Here is an 11,218-nt window from a genome sequence, read left to right on the forward strand (position 1 = left end):
AAATATCTTTTTGTATTATCCTAGATTAAACAGCGCTGCTCAAAAGAGCTTTCTGTGATGATGAAAATGTTCTATATACACTGTCCAATATGGTAGCCGCTCGCTACTTGTGGCTATTGAGCACTTGAAATGTGGCTAGTATGACTTGAAGTGAAATTTTAATTTAATTAATCCAAATTTAAATAGCAACATGTGACTAATGTACTGGATAGCACTGCTCTATAAAACCACAATCAAGTTCCAAAGGAAAGATATCTTAATGTTTCGGAGGTTTTTTGGATTTGGGCTAATTTTTTTCTCTCTCCAGCATTTTCCATCCTACAAGTCAGAGTCTCCTATTTGCTAGGAGGCATTTTTGCTTTAAAACAGCAGAACAAGTGCTACCACACTCCCACATGTTGGCAACAGAAGGGCTTGGCATCCTCCCTTGCCTCCCTCACCTGCAATGCCTGCTGCTGGCCTCAGGAAGCAGCCATTGTGCCCTTGGCAGAAAGCATTTCCTCTATACTCCAACGCCCCTTTCTAGGGTAGTTTCGTTCAGTCCAACTCTAATTTTTCAACTTTTCTCTCTGGACTTAATTCCAGACTCCTAAAGAAGAAAGGAAAACAGGGTCTCCTGGCAGAGGTTCTGTTATTTGTATCCGTTTAAAAAATAGTTTCTCCCCAACCCTCTACCATATCCATGAATTTCTACTATACTGCACAGCCAATGACTACATTAAGCATTTGGAAGGTCTGCATTATTGTATTGCTGATAGCTCAGTAGCAGAATACAATTATACTATAGATTGCTTAGGCTGTCTGGGTGACAGGGAGATATAAACACTCTGGAGGGGCAGTAGAGATTGAGCTTTTTCTCATACAAGTCCCTGGGCTGCCAGCTCCACAGCCTGAATACTGAAACCAAAACCAAAGGCAAGATTTTAGAAACACCGCTGCCTTGCTGGGGCTACACACCTTGCCACTTACACATTATGGTGGAGGTTCAGCTGTCTACTTTTTAGTAGATGTAGGGTTCGTGTGATTTTCATGATGCAAGGAGGTGGGGAGAGGACGAATTACAGTAAAACCTTCGATTGCGAGTAACATGGTTTGTGAATGCTCCGCAAGATGAACAAACATTTTTAATACATTTTAACATGGTAAATGAGTGATACCTTGCAATACGAGTACTTTGTTTCTGGAACAAATTGTGCTCACAAACCAAGCTACTACTGTATTTAAAAAGTAACAGCTTCAGCAGCAGTCAGAGGCTGTCCCAAGCTTATTTCACAGATCAGGAAGATACCTAGCTTATCATGAGCAATTAGCAGAGGACAGAAAATTGAGGTTAGCATTAGAAGGAGAGATTCTAAATTGTGAACTGCTTGACAGCAAGGCCTCTCTGTTTCTCAATTTTGCCACATCTCTAGAACTTACTTCAGGGCATATGGTTTCAGGGTTTGTTTTTTAACAGCTTCATTGAAATATAATTTAAATACTATAATATTCATCCATTTTAAATTCACAATTCAATGATTTTTAGTAAATTTATGTTTGTGCAACCATCACCACTTTCCAGTTTTAGAACACTTCTTCCACCACAAAGAGGTCTCTTGTGCCCATTCAGTCACTACCTATTGTGTACCGAAAAATAATATTGACTAGGTGTTTCGTCACCAAAAAAGGATTTATTCGGGAAAAAGAAAGGGTTGCAACCCAGTGCATGTGGACAAGCCATGTACCTACTCAGGCCTGCTGCCACGATGGAGGGGTATTTATAAGAGGGAAAAGGAAGTTAAAGGAAGGGGTAAATTAGAACCATAGAGCTTATTGTTGTAGGGTTCTCCTAATGAAGTAGAGCTTAAGAGCTCCTCCCATAAGCCCTAGCTCCTCCCATAGAACCTCCTAACCAATTATGTTTGCTTAAAGTTCCAGTTAGCCTTTATCACTATTATCCCCAACCTTTCCCAAAACTTAAGAAACCACTCATCTATTCTCTGTCTCTATGCATTTGCCTCTTCTGGATTTTTCATATAAATTGAATCATGCTATATTATAGTATTTTGTGTCTGGCTTCTTTCCTTTAAGCATAATGTTTTCAAGTCTCATCCATGTCATAGAATGCATCAGGACTTCATTCATTTTTATGGGGGAATAATATCCAATTGTACGGCTAGAACACATTTTGGTTTTCCACTCATGAGTTGATGGACATTTAGGTTGTTTCCACTTTTTGTCTATCATGAATAATGCTGCTATTTGTGTACAAGTTTTTGTTTGGACAAATATTTCCAATTATTTTGGGTATATACTTAGGAGTGGACTTGCTAGGTCATATAGTAATTCTATGTTCAACTTTTTCAGGAAATGCTAAACTGTTTTTCCAAAGTCACTACACCATTTTACATTCTCACCAGCAATGTATGAAAGTTCCAGTTTCTCTACATCCTCATTAACATTTCATTTCCCATTTTCTAAAACTTATAGCCATCCTAGTAGGTGTGAAGTGGTACACCATTATGTTTTGATTTACATTTCCCTAATGACTAATGACACTGAATACCTTTTCATGTGCTTATTAGCCATTCATAAATGTTTTATGTAGAAAATTTTAATTGATTTTTCTTTCACTTCCCTTTCCCGCATTGTTCACATTTGTTCTGTACACCTGAAACTAACAATAAAAAAATTTAATTGAATCAATTGGATTGTCTTATTAGTATTATAAAGTTCTATTTATATTCTGAACACAAGTTTCTCTTTTTTATTCAAGTTTATTGGGGTGACAATGGTTAGTAAAGTTACATAGGTTTCAGGTGTACAATTCTGTAATACATCACCTATATATTCCATTGTGTGTTCACCTCCCAGAGTCAGTTCTCCTTCCATCACCATATATTTGATCCCATTTACCCTCATCTACCACCCCTCCCCCCACCCCCCTCTGGTAACCACTAAACTGTTGTCTGTGTCTATGACTTTTTGTTTCTTCATCTGCTTGTCTTGGATATAAGTTTCTTACCAGACATAATATTTGCAAAGATTGTCTTTAATTCACTAGGTTATCATTTTGCTTTCTTAATAATGTTTCAAAGAACATAAGTTTTAATTTTGATAAAGTCAATTTTTTTTTCTTTTAATGATCTTTGCCAAACCCAAGATCAGGAAGATTTTCTCCTACGTGTGGTCTAGAAGGGGGCCAGGGGCTCTGTGTGGGCACATTTCCTAATTCCACTGTCTCCTCTTCAAAGTGAGGCCTTCTAAAGTCCAGGTACTAGAGGGGGGCTCATCTTGCATAGATCCGAGTGTGGTACTAAGCCTGCCAAATTCTGAACAGCAGAAAGTTAGGGGAGAACTAATGGTGAGTGGTCCCAGGAACTTGCCCACAGGAGGCCTTGCTCCTCCATGGGCTCCTATCCAACACTGGGAACAGAAAAGGACAGTCAGGGCAGCTTGTGCCAATAGGGTGACCAAATTAATCCACTTCCATCAAGGCAAAGGAGGGAAACAACCTCAGAGGGAGTGACTCGGTCTTGGGTCTTGTAAACCTGGGCTGTTACTTCCTCCTATTTTCCTGCCTTGTCTTCCCCAGTCAGATTTCAACCTGCATACCAACAATCTCATCCACGGGGATTAACAGAGCTGTCTATGCATTTTCAAGGCCCTGTGGCAGGGAAAGTGGGAACCCATTCCAGGGTAAGGACCTCCTGGCTCCAGGCTCTCCCCACTGGTTGCATCCAAAGGCAATACCCCTAAATGGTTGATGAACACCAAGACCACTGAGTAGTAGCTGTCCCCCTAGATGTGTGGATGGCCTGAAGTCTCTCCAAGAATAGAGAGCTCCAGCACATTCCTACCTTCACAATGAGCTGCCTGGTTTGAACGAAGCCAGCAACTCTGTTTATTCATGCATGAGCAAGCTGCTGATAGGGAGGCAGTGCAATGCAGAGAGACATTCAGCTCTGCACTGCCCATGAATGAATGTGCTTATGTGTTGCAATTCCCTTGGTGCAGGTGGGACATATGATACTCATTCATTCAGCACCAAGGGCTGGCCCGGGACTCAGGGCCAACTCAGCAGCAGCAATCTGTCATTTGTCACACACCTTCTTGTGTTGCCTTTCTCAGCTTGGCTGGAGGCTCTGAGCCATGCCCAAGTAACCATTTCAAAGATTGCCATAGACAATAGAACTCTGTTGTGGTAGAAGTTTACAGAAGACAGATGGCCCCCAAAGACGGATGGCAACCTAGTTTTGTTTTCTTGGGGTGGGGGGCATGCTGACACCAGACAGCAGAGCATAGACTGGCATAAATTGAAAAGATTTTGAAGGGGGGGGGAACTAGAGTGGACCCATACCCAGTGATGTGGACAGGTGATTTCAGGAAGAAAGAAATAGATAGCTGCTGGGGCTTCAGTTAGCTCCCTATTAGATGCATCTATAGAGCAGAAACAGAGACAGAGAAAGAAGATTGAACCTGAGATCGTAAAAATGAAGACGGATGCAATGGGTTGGACCACAGCATCCCAGAGAACGGCTGCCTAGGTCCCATTCACAGCACTGATGCCTATGCTTTATGGACTCCTGGGAGTTCTAGTACTATTACTCCATAGAACAATTTTGATCAGGTTCTGAACTTCCTAATTATATCTCTCTTCAGCGTTCTGTTTACCACCCATCTTCCTTTCCATTGCTGTGTCCAAAAATGAAATAGCATATGGTGTAGAAAGTTCATTTTGGTAAATTTTGGATTTTCAATAACTTATTTATTCAACAAACAGTTCCTGAGGTTCGCCTATGTGCTAGGCCCGATCCTAGATGTTGGGACTATCATGAAACAAGCATGGTCCCTGATCTCACAGGCTTTACATTCTATCAGGGGAGAAGGGAAGATAGAAGTAAACACATAAGCATAATAGGAATATAATCAAATAATGATAATTACTGTGAAGACAAAATAGCAAAATGGCAAGCAACTGAAGTGAAGGTGCCAGAGCAATCACCTCTCAAGAAATAACCTTTGAGCTGAGAACTGAAGGATGAGAAGGAGGAAACCAGGCAAAGACCTTGGGGGAAAAAGCATTCCTGGCAGAGGGAACAGCTGATAAAATTGCCATGAGGCATGAACGTGCTTAGGTTGTCAAGGAGCAAAGAGGAGCAGGAGGAGAAGGCAGAAAGGAGGAATAGTAAGAGATGCCTGTGTTGTGTATGGGCCATACCTCCTTGTTTCTTTAATGTCACATAAACTTTTTGTTGAAAATTAGATAGTTCAAATGATATAATGTGACAACTGTGGCAGTCAGACTCTCCCCACTTTCTTGGGTATTTGTCATTTTCTCTGCTGTTGCTGCTTGCTGTTTATTATAATTGTTGTTTGGTGGTTTAGTGACTTTCCAAACTAATTCTGTAAAGTCTGTATTCTTTGTTGTGTGTAGCCACTGAAGTCTCTCTTAGTTTAATGGTCAGCTAATGATTGGACAGAGATTTCCTTAACCATGGTAGGACACTGCTCCATCCCAAATTTTCTTAGTAAGAAAGTGGGCTAATTTGCATGGGGTTTGTAGCATCAAAACCCATTATTTTATTCCTTGGGAGTGCTGTCAATAACTTTTATTCGGATGAATTTAGGGTTTGTTTGTTTTCTTCTGAGGGCACTTGGTTACTTCCTGCACAGTGTTGGGGAAAGCAAACACCACTATGAAGTAGATGGTCTGGAGGTACTTTGTCCACCTTTTGTTAGGGGGTGACCCTATCACCCAACACACATCACACCTCTCCCCATTCAGGTTCTGGCAATCTAAATGTTGATGGAGAGAGAGAGAGACAGAGATAGACAGAGAGACAGAGACAGAGAGAGACAGAGACAGAGAGACTGAGAGAGAGAGAGAAGCACCACACACCACACCCTTTTTTTCATCTTGCCCATGGGTTCACATGTTAATGGGAATTTGTCTTCTGTACTCAGTCCCAGCCCAACCTTTATCGCCAATGTCTGGCTAACTGTGGACCTGCCACTTTGCCCCACAACTCTCCAGAACCTTCCTTTCTCCCTTTTTACACACCTGTCTCTTCCCTTTTTCTTTTAGATCAGAGACCTTTGGTGCGTGCGCGCGCGCGCGCGCGCGCGCGCACACACACACACACACACACTTCCTGGAATAAGGGGCGTTTCAAAGATTGCTGGTTTTATTTCAATCCCTACCATCTCTGTTCCATGATGGTGTTGTATCTTGCAGGAGTGTCATTTTGTAGGGTCTCCTGGGCCTGGCTTCAGTGCTTTTGGCTTAGGCTACTATTTAATCTTTGCTAATGGACGAAACTTCTTGGCCCTTTTCACTCTCTTGACCTTTTTTGGAATTTTACTAGCACGAGAGGATTTTTTTCTTGAAGTCCCATGAAGCAGTCTTTTTATTTCCCTCTGTATCTTCTTCACCTGGAAGGGAAACAGGATGGTCCCAGAATGACACTGGATTAGAAGAATATGGCAACTGCATGGAAAGGAGGACTTCATGATAGGGGGTGAAGGCTAGCAAGGAAAGGGTGTGAGTCTTGGGGGAGGGAGAATCAATGGGAAAGAAGAGAGGAATTTGGGTGAGGTGGTCTCACCTTGCCACCAGCTCTGGACTTGCGTTGACAGGGGTTCTTACTCTTCTTCATCGCTTTCCTGCTTGAGGTTGATTGTTTCATGGCTTTTCTAGGCTTGTCTGGTTTCCTGGTAACTTTAGCCCTGTTGAAACGCTCCAGTGGTCTACTCCACAACTCTGAGCGGCCCTATAAAATACATTGCCAGGACAACCAAGAGCCACACCCTTATGCTTTGTTTGCTCAGCTAGGCACCTCCCCCAACCAGTAGGGTGTAAGGGGGAGGGGCTCAGACATCACAAAGCACTACCTCTGGCTCTTCCCTGGGGGTGTGAATGCTGGGGAAACCAAGATGTGCTGGTTGGGGTTGGAGAGAGTGGGCATTTTCAGAATATTCCCCTAAAGAGCTTTCCCAGAGTGACCTGCCATCCCTTCTCATCATCTGCACACACAATAGGAAGAAGGTGTTTCCTCCAAACCCTTCCCCATAACCATTCCCAGTCTTTCTTTTATTCTATTCTCTCGCATCTTTCACCATCACCTAGTAATTTGGATATCTTACCTAAAGTCCTTCCTAGATATTATGATTATAGTTAAGTTTCTATGGCAATGCAAATCCCCCCATTTCCCCTCCAACAGTTTGCCCTTATGCACTGTAAAGATCCTTTACTTTTTGGCTCCTACCAGGAAACTTGCCCGTCCCACCTCCTCTTCACAGTGTCTATGTAGATCCTCAGTTTTCTATTCTCTAGTTTGAAATTGCTGCCTTTATCCGTAATCAAAACAGTGTGAAACTGGCATAAGGATAAACACATAGATCAATGGAGTAGAATTGAGTGTCCAGAAATAACCCCATACATCTATAGGCAATTGATTTTTGAGAATAATGTGAGGAACATTCAATGGGAAAGAATAGTTATTTCAACAAAATGGTGTTGTGAAAACTGGATATTCACACACAAAAGAATTTGAACTCTGACTTCACCTTATATACTCAAATGAAACTCAAAACAGATCACAGATCTAAATATAAGAGCTAAAACTCTAAAAGCTGTGGGCCTTGGGTGGATCATTTTCTCTTTCTGACTCTAGTTCCTCATTTGTAAAACAGGGTTAATAATAGCACCTACCATATAAGGTGGCTGTAAGGATTAACTTAAATGAACAGTGATTTTCAAACATGAAAATATAAAGACTCCCAGAGTACATCTGTGGACTCCTGAGAATATGTCTCATGGTCTCAAGTTTGAGAAACACTGCCATTTCCATTCATCACAATCACTAATACCAGTGCTAAAGCCGACACAGATGCCATGTATCACAGCTCACTTATACGTGGTCCCCAAGATTATCCATCAAAATCTAAACAGAACATTTTATACTTGCCATCAAGAATTCACTGACCCTAACCCCCCTGAGAGTATATCCACTGCAATGGTAACTCTTCTATACTGCTAGAGGGAATATAAAGTGTTACAACTACTTTGGACAATTGGTTGGCAGTCAGTATACCTACAATGGAATATATCAGCCTTACAAAGGAAGGAAATTCTGACCCATGTTACAGCATGGATGAACCTGGAGGACATTATGCTAAGTGAAATAAGCCAGTCACAAAAAGACAAACACTATATGATTCCGCTTCTATGAGGTCCCTAGATTAGTCAAAATCACAGTGACAGAAAGGAGAATGGCGATTGCCAGGGGATGTGGGAAGGGGGAAATGAGAAATTGCTGATCAATGGATATAGAGTTTCAATTTTGCAAGATAAAAAAATTCTAGAAACCTGTTGCACAATAATATATGTCTAACACTACTCAACTATACACTTAAAGATGGTTAAGATGGTACATTTTATGTTTCTTGTTTTCTAACCACAATTTTTAAAAGCAACAATAACATAAAATACTGTCAAAAATTTAAAGAATGGAAAGAAAAGAAGTGTTTACCTGTTGGGTCAAAAGCAGCCAGCTGGGAAACCAAGTGGTACTAACACAGCACTCAAGTCCACCTCCTCTGTCTATTTGTTCTGACACCATGATCCAGCTTCTCACCTAAAGTCCAACACAGTGGTCCTCCACCTGGGTTGCATTTTGGAACCAACTGAGGACATTTACAATTTTCTGATGTGATTCCCACCCCTGGAGCTTCTGACCTACTCTGTCTGGGGTATGGTCTGGTAATTAAAAACAAACAAACAAACAAAAAAACAGGTGATTCTAAATAAAGCTAAGATAGAAGACCACTGATCTAGAGAGATTCAGAGTTGGTGTGCAGGTCTCCTTGAGGACTTATGATGGAGTTTCCAGACCTGGTGCACTTTAAGGGACTGAAATGAAGTAGGTGGTGGGAGTGGAGGAGAGATAGAATCAGCTGAGCTAGTGATGACTGGAGTGGTGGGGGGAAGGAAAGGTTAACTTCCAGGCTCCTGGCTTGAACAACACAAAGGATGGTGATATAATTCTATCAGGTGCGGAAGGCTGGAGAGAGGGCCAGTATTTGCAGGGGAAGACCATGGGTTCAGTTAGGAAGATTTCTGGAGCTTCAGATGCCTATGAGAGATCCACACAGAGGCGGTGAATAAGGAATTAGATATAGTAGTCTGGGGTTTGGGGAGGGGTCCACTGCAGAGGAGAATCTGTACCATTTAAAGGTGTAGGGATTCATGAAATCACCCTGGTGAGAAAGTACAAAGTGAGAAAAGAGAGCTTAGAACCAGGCTCTCGAGCACTACAGTACTGGCTTGGGAGGCTGATAAAAAGTAGTGATTTTTTTAATGCTAAAAATAATTACAGCTAATATTTATTAGAAATTAATCTGTGCCTTGCCTTGCTCTCCAAGCTAAAGGCTTTGTTTTAACTCACTTCATCCTCACAACCACTTCTGAGTTAGATCATTATGAATAAAGTGTCTAACTGCATTTTGAATTTTGATCTTGAGAGTTTTCAAGCCCCATCCCTCCTCCTTTCCCTTTTGCTCCATACCTGAGCAAGTTAGGTGTTCTGTCCCGTGGCACCAGTGGGAATTTCAAACCATGAAAGGCTCAGCCCCCGTGCACTAACTCCCACCCAGCTCCACCTCTCACCACAATAAAAACCCAAAGTCATCTACCACCGCCTCACTGCTCTTTCACCCTAAAAGGAATCTGAGCCCTTCTCCTGGGGGATTCTTTGTGCTGTTTACCATGTGAGTAATCAACCGTATTAGTTTCCTGTGGCTGCTGTAACAAACTTCCTCAAACTTGGTGGCATGAAACAGAAATGTATTCTCTCACAGTTCTGGAGTCTGGAGTCAGTTTCACTTGTCTGAAATTCAAGTTTCAGCAGGACAGTACTTCCTCTGGAGGTTCCAGGGGAGAAACTGTTCTTAGCCTCTTTCAGCTTCTGGTAGCTGCTGGCATCTCTTTGCTTCTGGCCTCATTGCTCCAATATTTAAAACTAGCATCTTTGAATCTCTCTCTGCTCTCTTCATATCTCCTCCTGTGTGTGTGTGTGTGTGTGTGTGTGTGTGTGTCTCAAATCTACCTTTGCCTGCTTCTTATAAGGATACGTGGGACTGCATTTAGAGCCCACCCATATAATCCAGGATGAAGTCCCCATATCAAGACCCTTAATTTAATCACATCTGCAAAAACCCTTTCTTCAAAAAAGGTAACATTTACAAGTTCAGGGATTAGGGCCGGAAGTCTTGAGGAGCCATTGTTCAGCCTACCACTACATCCCCTAGTGCCTATGTGTCATTTGTCCTGACATCCAAATAGTCTTGGGTCTGGGAGGACTGCCCAGTATCTAATAGGGAAAGTTAGGTACTCAAAAGAGTAATATTATTCCTAATTCACAGATGATGGGACTAAAGGAACACTAGAGGTTGGTGAAGTGAGAGGAAGGTGTGTTTAGTTATGTGTTCTTTCAATAGGACAACTCTCTAATTACCTGAAAACTCTCTTGGGTCCTATACAGAAAATAGGCAGAAAGTGAAAAGGCCATCTGCAGTGCAATGAGCTGGCCTGGAAGTGTTGGAGGGAAAGAAAAACAAAATTGAGACCCAAAAGAGCACACCAATTCCTGAGTACAGAATAAGCTGATTATACTGTTGAGGAGAGCAGACACCGGGAATGCAGGCAGGAAGCTAGCAAGTGGCTCCAACACTGTAGTGGATTTTCAGCTGTATTTATATGGAATTACAGCTACAGTTGTTATACATCATCCTACTTTTAGTAAGCAGGAGATATTCAAAATCTACTGTCAAGGTTGAAGGTAATTACTCTGACATACTGTTTTCCATAATCATCAGGCTTACTTTAACGTTTTGTTCTTCACAGTTCTCTATCAGTTCCTCCTATGGCTCTCCTTGACAGTTTATCTAGCACATATGATTAGTCATGTTTTTCAACACTCCTCAGTGAGGTTGGATTCAGTTCAGTTCCCTCACAGAGGTGAAATCTGAGTTCAAGTACTGGTTCTGCCACGAGCTTCCTGAGTGCCATGGAGCAAATCCCTTCTCCTATCTGGGTTTCAGATTTCAAATCAGAAAAAATAAAAAGTCATATGGCCCTGCTCAAAAGCACACAATTCTTTTTTTTTTTTAATTGGGGAATTGGGGGGATGGGAACAGTGCTGGGGAATTGGGGAAGGGGAACAGACAAGTTGCTGTC

General features: G+C 41.9%; 1 long non-coding RNA gene across 1 annotated transcript; it reads right to left on the reverse strand.

The window, feature by feature from the left end:
- Nucleotides 1–6,605: 6,605 nt before the first annotated feature.
- Nucleotides 6,606–9,626, reverse strand: LOC109388989 (uncharacterized). The gene is made up of 3 exons (XR_002125305.1): nucleotides 9,549–9,626; nucleotides 8,514–8,645; nucleotides 6,606–6,752 (listed from the first exon to the last, which is right to left on the reverse strand). It is a non-coding gene; the product is annotated as an uncharacterized LOC109388989 (long non-coding RNA).
- Between the last annotated feature and the right edge of the window lie 1,592 nt (nucleotides 9,627–11,218).

The sequence above is a fragment of the Hipposideros armiger genome, unplaced genomic scaffold (genome assembly GCF_001890085.2).
Source record: "Hipposideros armiger isolate ML-2016 unplaced genomic scaffold, ASM189008v1 scaffold_214, whole genome shotgun sequence".
NCBI lineage: Eukaryota > Metazoa > Chordata > Mammalia > Chiroptera > Hipposideridae > Hipposideros > Hipposideros armiger.